This window comes from Rutidosis leptorrhynchoides, chromosome 10, assembly GCF_046630445.1.
Source record: "Rutidosis leptorrhynchoides isolate AG116_Rl617_1_P2 chromosome 10, CSIRO_AGI_Rlap_v1, whole genome shotgun sequence".
Classification (NCBI taxonomy): domain Eukaryota; kingdom Viridiplantae; phylum Streptophyta; class Magnoliopsida; order Asterales; family Asteraceae; genus Rutidosis; species Rutidosis leptorrhynchoides.
Window position 1 is genome coordinate 22,060,457 of NC_092342.1, and position 10,829 is coordinate 22,071,285.

Consider the following 10,829-nt stretch of genomic DNA (forward strand, 5'->3'; position numbering starts at 1 on the left):
TGAACGATAAAACTAGGTATCAATACCGAAATTATTGTTACCTCGGAGGGAACATAAATGGAGAAACAACCCAAAACACTTGAATTCATTTAAAATTGAATAAAGGAGAATAAAAAGGCAAAGAAAAGAATAAATAAAAGCTAAGTGTGGGAAGAATTTACCAAGTTCTTCAAAACATATATCACATATTTGAACAAGATTATTGCAGGTACTTTTGCTTTGGACTAAACTAATCAGTTTTACCCGATTTACTGTAATATATTTGAAAGAAAGATGGATCTACACGATGAATCAATTTCATCATTAAAAGGAAGTAAAGTCTTCCGAAAAAGACACGCGCTTCTTGATTTAGGTCAGGAAGTTGTCGTCCAGACCAGCTGTAGGTTGACGAAAAATCTAGAAAAGTCATCTCTAAAATCAGCAGGAAATCTACGGACCTCAGCATCAAACAGGGTCGCCAAGTGGTCAGACTTATCCTAACCATGTGAGGATCTGTCTCGTAAAATGGGGAGGGCGCCGTGCAAATTAGCTTGATAAGACTAATGAATCAGACCCCCAGAAAGGATAATCTCCTTAAAGATTAAAAATCAGCTTTTAAGACTGATATTACTCAATCCTTGAGATTGACTTTAAAGATTGAGAATTACAAACTCATGGAATTCGATGATATCTAAACTCGAGCTTGAACGAGAAAATATTTTGATAAAAATAAAACCGATTTGTTTTCTGAAAACCTATTTACAATGCGTTCATTACCATTGAACGTAAAATCCTAGGAATTCACCTGGAATTCATTAGGTCACCTGAACCAAATCGGGTGTCAATCGTAAGAACGGTGGTTGCATAGCATGGTCAAAGACAGGACCTTGTGCCAGACCGAAAAATTATAGGGTGATCTTTACTATTGCTCCTACAAAGGATAGTAATTGCATCCGGCACGATATAGACCATAATCAAAAGCCTGTCACGGGACATTGCCTTGACAGTTGCTTGTTCAATGCTTTCCTTTACAACCGGACGGTAGTTTACCAAAAGGTAATATACGAAGCAAGTATACTGGACATGTTGCTTTCCTAATACAAGGTTAGCAAGTGGGTGACACAAAACCATAAGTTTTGAGCTAAAATTTTAAAATCTGAAACCCACACAACCCACAAAAATATTTTGCAAACACCGGTGAAGGGTTATTCCGGAAAACTTATCTAGGGTAAAAGCTAGATTGAATTTTCAAAAGATCAAGTATTTTCATAAAGATCCAATTTCCTTAAAGGATCTAAATTTTTATAAGTCATGTGGGACTGTAAACCACATCGTTACTATCATTGTTCATACCGCCGTATCAAAATCACTGATGTATAAAGTGTGAGAATAAAAAAAAGTGATTCGAGTGAAGTGTGATTTAATTTCAAGTTATGTATTGCTTGAGGACAAGCAACATTCAAGTGTGGGGAAGGGTTATAAATTCTCTCGAGTTTACACTTAGTTTAATTGCCAAATTTTGTGAAAATTTGAAAAATTTTCAACTAAATGAATTCAAAATCATGTTTATACATATTTATGAACGATAAAACTACGTAATAATACCGAAATTATTGTTACCTTGAAGAGAACATAAATGGAAAAACAACCCAAAACGTTAGAATTCATTTAAAATGGAATAGATGAGAATAAAAAGGCAAAGAAAAAAATAAATAAAAGCTAAGTGTGGGAAGAATTTACCAACACATATCACAAATATTTGGTACAGATTATTGCAGGTACTTTTGTTTTGGACGATTTTAATCAGTTTTACCTAATTTACTGTAATATATATTTGAAAGAAAGATGGATCTGCACGATGAATCAATTCCATCATTAAAAGGAAGTAAAGTCTTCCGACAAAGACACCCGCTTCTTGATTTAGGTCAGCAAGTTGTCATCCAGACCAGCTGTAGGTTGACGAAAAATCTAGAAAAGTCATCTCTAAAATCAGCAAAAAATCCACGGACCTCAGCATCAAACAGGGTCGCTAAGTGGTCAGACTTATCCTAACCATTAGAGGATCTGTCTCGTAAAATGGGGAGGGCGCCGTGCAAATTAGCTTGATAAGGCTAATGAATCAAACCTCCAGAAAGGATAATCTCCTTAAAGATTAAAAATCAGCTTTTAAGACTGATATTACTCAATCCTTGAGATTGACTTTAAAGATTGAGAATTACAAACTCATGAAATTCGATGATATCTAAACTCGAGCTTGAACGAGAAAATATTTTGATAAAAATAAAACCAATTTGTTTTCTGAAAACCTATTTTCAATGCGTTCATTACCATTGAACGTAAAATCCTAGGAATTCACCTGGAATTCATTAGGTCACCTGAACCAAATCGGGTGTCAACCGTAAGAACGGTGGTTGCATAGCATGGTCAAAGACAGGACCTTGTGCCAGATATAAAAACCAAAGGGTGAGCTTTACTATTGCTCCTACAAAGGATAGTAATTGCATCCGACACATTATAGACCATAATTAAAAGCATGTCAGGGGACATTGCCTTAACAGTTTCTTGTTCAACGTTTTCCTTTACAACCGGACGGTAGTTTATCGAAAGGTAATATACGGAGCAAGTATACTGGACGTGTTGCTTTCCTAATACAAGGTTAGCAAGTGGGTGACACAAAACCATAAGTTTTGAGCTAAAATTTTAAAATATGAAACCCACACAACCCACAAAAATATTTTGCAAACACCGGTGAAGGGTTATTCCGGAAAACTTATCTAGGGTAAAAGCTAGATTGAATTTTCAAAAGATCAAATGTTTTCATAAAGATCCAATTTCCTTAAAGGATCTAAATTTTTATAAGTCATGTGGGACTGTAAACCACATCGTTACTATCATTGTTCATACCGCCGTATCAAAATCACTGATGTATAAAGTGTGAGAATAAAAAAAAATGATTCGAGTGAAGTGTGATTTAATTTCAAGTTCTGCATTGTTTGAGGATAAGTAACATTCAAGTGTGGGGATATTTGATAGTGCTCCAAATGAACATATATTTAGGCACAATATCCTTCCAATATGTAAACCTTTTAGTTGCAATTGTTCTATTTTTAATGTAATATTCGTTTAAATAAATAAGTGCGAAGATAAAAGAAGAAAACGACGATTTGAAGATGCAAATGACCAAAAAGCTCAAATGTACATGATATAATTCAAGTGGTTCAATTTATTGATGAGAAACGTCCAAAAATGATAAGAGTACAAGCCGCAAAACGCAAAGTACAAGATATTAAATAGTACGCAAGGACGTTCGAAAATCCAGAACCGGGACATGAACCAAATTTCAACGTGCGACGCAACGGAGCTAAAATGACAAGTCAACTATGCACATGAATATAATATAATATATAAATAATTCTTAAAATTATATATATATTATATTATATAATAAAACGTCGGCAAAACAAGAAAACAAAAGTAGTTGGCCTGATCCAGCTGGCCATGCGATCGCATGGCCAGGATGCCTAAAATCCATACGATCGCATGGAGGGAAAATCCTGGCCAAGTCTATAAATCGAGCAGTTTTTGGACGAATTTTACACACATCTTTTTCTTTTCCTTCTCTGTAACATATATATATATATATATATATATATATATATATATATATATATATATATATATATATATATATTAATATAATTTTAATTTTAAGTTAATAATAATAAGGTTATTTTAAGAATGTTTTACGAGTTTTAAGTCGAAATTCTGTCCATGCAACGCTACGCGATTAATCACCACTGTAAGCTATGTTCTTCCTTTTTAAATTAATGTATCGTAACTAAGTTATTATTATGTTTATTTGAGCTAAAGTAATCATGATGTTAGACTAAATATTAAGACAGGGTTATTAGATTTTGTACCATAATTAAGGTTTGGACAAAAGACCGACACTTGTGGACATTGGACTATTGACTATTAATAGATAGGGGGTATTGTCTAATCGAATGACAACTCATTGAAACTGTCGAACCTATCTTCAAATTAGTTAATCTAATAATTATTAAAATGATTATGTATGTTCTATTTAGTGACGTTTATACGACATCTTTTACGATCATTTAATTAATTATTCGGGTTGGGTAATTGATTATTCATTCTGATCAAGTGGGTAAATTAATATTCATATCTCATTAAAACAGGGGTGGATTACATACAAGGATAATTGGTGTAATTGTTAACAAAGTATTAAAACCTTGAATTACACGTAGTTGATAACCTGGTGTAATTATTAAACAAAGTATTAAAACCTTGTTACAGTTCGAATCCCTAATTAGTTGGAATATTTGACTTCGGGAATAAGGTTAATTTGACGAGCATTTTATAATTATGACCGATGGACTATTATGGACAAAAAAACCAGATAGGTATCAAATAAATCCAGGACAAAGGACAATTAACCCAGATAAATAAATTAAAATCAAAACGTCAAACATCATGATTACGAAAGTTTAAATAAGCATAATACTTTTATTTCATATTTCAACGTACCTTTATTTACTGTCATTTTAATTGCTGCAATTTACTTTATCTCAATTTAAATTCTGTCATTTATATTATCGTCATTTATCTTTACGCTTAAAATATAAAATCGACAAACCGGTCATTAAACGGTAAAAAACCCCCTTTATGATAATATTACTATATATAATTATATATATTTTATATAAATATAGTTGTAAAAAAATATAGCGTTAAACTTGGCTAGCTCCCTGCGAAACGAACCGGACTTACTAAAAACTACACTACTGTACGATTAGGTACACTGCCTATAAGTGTTGAAGCAAGGTTTAAGTATTTTCACTCTATAAATAAATAAATAACTTGTGTAAAATTGTATCGTATTTAATAGTATTTCGTAGTAAAAATATAACTATTTCGTATACACCTCGCATAACATCAATACACAACCGAGACCTTGCTTTGAGGCGTTACAATATATCACAAAATCAACATTCCCTTCAGGCAATGACAATATAGGTGCCGTAGTTAACTTTTTCTTCAACAATTGAAACGCTTTTTCTTGCTCATCCTTCCATTCAAATTTCTTCCCTTTATGCGTTAATGCAGTCAAGGGTTTTGCTATTTTGGAAAAATCTTGGATGAATCTTCTGTAGTAACCAGCCAATCCTAAAAATTGACCTATATGCTTCAGAGTTTTCGGGGTTTCCCAGTTTTCAACAGTTTCAATCTTTGCCAGGTCAACCTGAATACCTTCTTTGTTCACTACATGACCGAGGAATTGAACTTCTTCCAACCAAAATGCACACTTTGAAAACTTAGCGTACAGTTTTTCCTTCCTCAATAATTCCAGCACTTTTCTCAAATGTTCTTCGTGCTCTTGATCATTCTTTGAGTAAATAAGTATGTCATCGATGAAAACAATGACAAAATTATCAAGATATGGTCCACACACTCGGTTCATGAGATCCATGAACACAGCTGGTGCGTTAGTCAAACCAAACGGCATAACCATAAACTCGTAATGACCGTAACTCGTTTTGAAGGCAGTCTTTGGAATATCATCCTCCTTCACCCTCATTTGATGATACCCAGAACGTAAATCGATCTTTGAATAAACCGACGAGCCTTGTAGTTGATCAAATAAATCGTCGATTCTCGGTAGTGGATAACAATTCTTGATGGTAAGTTTGTTCAACTCTCGGTAGTCGATACACAACCTGAATGTACCATCCTTCTTTTTGACAAACAAAATAGGAGCTCCCCATGGTGATGTGCTTAGTCGAATGAAACCACGCTCCAAAATTTCTTGTAATTGACTCTCTAATTCCTTCATTTCGCTGGGTGCGAGTCTGTAAGGAGCACGAGCTATTGGTGCAGCTCCCGGTACAAGATCTATTTGAAATTCAACAGATCGGTGTAGAGGTAATCCCGATAATTCTTTCGGAAATACGTCAGAAAATTCTTTTGTGACGGGAACATCATTGATGTTCTTTTCTTCGAAATTGACTTTCTCGACGTGTGCTAGAACGGCATAGCAACCTTTTCTTATTAGCTTTTGCGCCTTCAAGTTACTAATAAGATTTAACTTCGCGTTGCTCTTTTCTCCGTACACCATTAAGGGGGTTTCTTTTTCGCACATAATACGAATCGCATTTTTGTAACAAACGATCTCTGCATTCACCTCTTTCAACCAGTCCATGCCAATTATCACATCAAAACTCCCTAACTCTACTGGTATCAAATCAATCTTAAACGTTTCTCTAACCAGTTTAATTTCTCGATTCCGACATATATTATCTGTTGTAATTAATTTACCGTTTGCTAATTCGAGTAAAAATTTATTATCCAAAGGCGTCAATGGACAACTTAATTTAGCACAAAAATCTTTACTCATATAGCTTCTATCCGCACCCGAATCAAATAAAACATAAGCAGATTTATTGTCAATAAGAAATGTACCCGTAACAAGCTCCGAGTCTTCATGCGCTTCTACCGTATTAATATTGAAAACTCTTTCGCGGCCCTGCCCATTAGTATTCTCCTGATTCAGGCTATTTCTATTAATGTGGCCTGATTTTCCACATCCAAAACAAACTACGGCGGCATTATTTGTTCTGACATTATTTGTTCTTTTAATTCTGTTATTCATCGGTCCGTAGACCTCACACTTCGTTGCACCATGACCATTTCTTTTACACTTGGTGCAAAATGTCGTGCAGAACCCATTCTAGTGGTACTCTTCACACCTTTGGCATGGTTGTTTCTGATTCTTGATGTTATAGGAATTGTTGTTGTTGCGGTTGTTATTGTTGTTGGGACGATTGTTGTAGTAGTTGTTGTTGGGATGTTTGTTGTAGTTGTTGTTGGAATTGCGATTGATGTTGCGGTTGTTGGGATAGTTGTTGCGATTGATTTTGTGATTGTTGTTGTTGTTGTAATGGTGACTCTTGTCACTGTTTTCCTCCCACTTTCTCTTGACTTGTTTCATGTTGGCCTCTTCGCCCGCCTGTTCTTTAATTCTCCCCACAATCTGGTTTATGAGCTTGTCAGCCATTCGACTTGCCTTTTGTATGGAGGCGGGCTCGTGTGAACTCACATCTTCTTGAATCCTTTCTGGTAACCGTTTTACAAATGCGTCGATCTTCTCTTCTTCATCTTCGAACACTCTTGGACACAATAGGCACAATTCCGTAAATCGTCGTTTGTATGTGGTAATATCGAATCCTTGCGTTCGTAATCCTCAAGCTCTACCTTGAGCTTATTTACCTCGTTTCTGGGGCGATACTGTTCATTCATCAGGTGTTTAAATGCTGACCACGGTAGCGCGTAAGCAGCATCTTGTCCCACCTGCTCGAGATAGGTATTCTATGACAACCCGAAAAATTTCCGACTCAATTTAAACCTAACCTCAACAAAATCCGACGATTCACGAACAATTGTTATAAATATATATGTAGTAAATATATATATATATATATATATATATATATATATATATATATATATATATATATATATATATATATATACCTATTATATATTACATAAATAATAACTTGCAATATTAAATTACAAGTTAAATCATAGTTGTCATACTCATACTATTATTACCTTCATTATTAGTATAAATATTAATATTAACATTTATATCAGTATTGTTATTTTCAATAATAATATATTGATATGAAATTTGATACACATAATTAATTTTATTATATTAATATTACTATCAATATTAATAATATTAATATCATTATTTTTATTATTATTTATTATTAATAACATTATTATTATTAATAATATAATTATTATTATTAATAAAATTATTATTAAGTATTATTATTAATGTATTTATTTAATAATAGTAATTAAAAATAAAATAAAAATAAAAACGTGTATCTAAATTAGGTAATAAATGCTGTTGATTTTTTTTAATAATCGTGATTCCTACTTTTAATTTTTATATAAATCATGATCAACTGTAATCTGGTTCTTGGTATTTTTTATTTTATCTGCATTATAATTTTTTATCATCAACTACTACGATTTTGTTTCTACTCCAGCTTTTAATTTTTTTTTTATATATGATCGTGATTAATTATTTTATTTCTGCTACTGATTGTTATCAACTGCTCCATTAATCAATACGCTATGTAATCCTTTACATCTTCAATCCAAAGAATCAAAAACAAATTTTATTTTTAAATACAGACTCGATACTTCTGTTCTTGGTCATATTTCCCAAAACTCGATTTCGAAACATTTTTCAAAATCTATAAATGCAGTTATGTTAGGAATCCTTTACTCAATCTATCTTCAAAATCTTAAATCCCAATTCTTCCTATCGATTTCAAATTTCGAGGTCAAAGTTTCAATTTCAAAAGTCAACTGTCGTGTTCATCACAAAATTCGAATTCCATTTGATGTTTCAGGATCAATTGAGGGTTCACGAAGTTTCTATGAGTAATTTACTACCTCTTTCATAAAGAAATCATAGCCTAAAAGTGTCTAAATTTCGAAATCATCATTTGAGTTCATCATCATCATCATCATCGTGAAACTGCTGCTGCTATTTTTTTATTTTTCCTTTTTGATTAATCCATCTATCCCACATTCAAAATGTTTCTGTATCATTTTCAAATCCTAAAACTAAATAATAAACTCGTTGATGGATTGGGTTGATCTCTGATCGAATTGAAGTTGAGAAGAAGAAGAAAGAAACAGACAGACAGAAGTGATTTTTTATATATATAGTTTGAGATATAATCAAAATAACAATATTGGCTGGAGGGTTATGGGTGTTTGCGTGTGAGCGGGAGGTCGTGTGTTCGAGTCCCGTCTGTGGGATTTATTTTTGGGAAAAAGCTTTAAGGTAGAAATATACTTCTATTATTATTATTATTATTATTATTATTATTATTATTATTATTATTATTATTATTATTATTATTATTATTATTATTATTATTATTATTATTATTATTATTATAAATACTAATATAAGTATTAGTTATTATTTATTATTATCATGATTATAATTACCATTATGATTATTGTTAATATTATTATCATTATCATTATTATTAAAAGTATTATTACTTTAAAATCTGCCATTTATTAAAATTAGTATTATCATTTAAATTAACATTTTTAATAAAAATATCATTTTGTTATTATTATCTTTATTAAAATTATCATCATTATTTATTATCATCAATATAAGTATTATTATTAATGTTATCATTATTATTACCAATATGATTAACCTTATTATTAAAAGTGTTATTTATATTAAAACTAACATTTTTATCTTAACAATAATATTAAAACTTTTATTTTATTATTGTTATTATTATTTACTATTATTATTTTACTAAATAAGTATTAAGTCAAATGTATTATACTTATTATATATATCAATTATCAATAAATTAGTTAATTAAAATAGTTTAATAAAACATATAATTTATTGAAATAACAATTTCACCATTAATAATATAATTGTTCAATTACAATTATATATTTTAATATATAAACTTGATATAGGTTCGTGAATCCGAGGTCAACACAACTCTGTACTTGTTAAGTGCTATCATACGCATATCATACAAACTATCATATCGTATCGTGAGTTTTCATATGCTCCCTTTTACTCTTTACATTTTTAGGCTGAGAATACATGCGCTACTTTTATAACTGTTTTTATGAAATGAATACAAATACTAAAACTGATTTTTCGTGAGTTTATAGATCCCTTTTACTCTTTACATTTTTGGGCTGAGAATACATGCACAACTTTTATAACTGTTTTACACGCTAGACACAAGTACCAACTTTAAACTATGCTATACCCGGCTATGTCCGACTAAGTTCCTAACCGACAAGTATAAACACAACTTGTCTTTGGGGCAAACTATGAACAACTTTTGGATCTACGTGATCTACTAATTGGTCCCTGTGAGACCAAGCTTATGAATAACTTTTAGATCTGCGTGATCTACTAATTGGTCCTTGTGAGACCAAGCTTATGAATAACTTTTGGATCTGCGTGATCTACTTTTTGGTCCCTACGAGACCAACTTTATTAACAACTTTTGGATTTGCGAGATCTACTAATTGGTCCCTGCGAGGCCAAGCTTATGAACAAAAATTTTGTGGTCTAACACTATTACTGAAATCATTATTTATGACAAACCTATGAACTCACTCAATCTAGTGCTGACTTTTTAAGCATGTTTATTCTCAGGTACTTAAATATTGCTTCCGCTGTATATCTGCTGCTTTGATGATGATTGCTTGCCATGCTTGGAGTCATGCATTTCATATCATATCAATTAAAGACATTTAATGCATTGTTCATTAAATACAATGTAATCTATTTATCTTCCGCTGCAAAACTCAATAAAACGTCTCATATAGAGTCGTTCTCGTTTATACAACTGTAATTTGATATATTTAGTGACGTTATTCTTCCAGGCCCTATCTAGAGGATGTCACAGATTGGTATCAGAGCAGTTTGTTGTAGAGAACCAGGATTGCATTTTATGTGTGCCTTATACAATTAGGTACCTTAGCAATGTAGGACTACAACTTTCCTTGACCATAGTGCCTTTAATTGTTGCCTTTAACTGTTAAATGCTACACTATACTTTAGAAACTTTACTTATCTTAAAATGCCGAGCTAATCTAAGAACTCTGCTTACTTTCCTAAGTACTATCCAATTACGCCATCACATTTAAATGCAACACCAAGATTTCTGAAATTCTTGACAATCCTATGTCATCTATCATTTTTTTGTGTATTACATATGTATTACATGAAATATTAT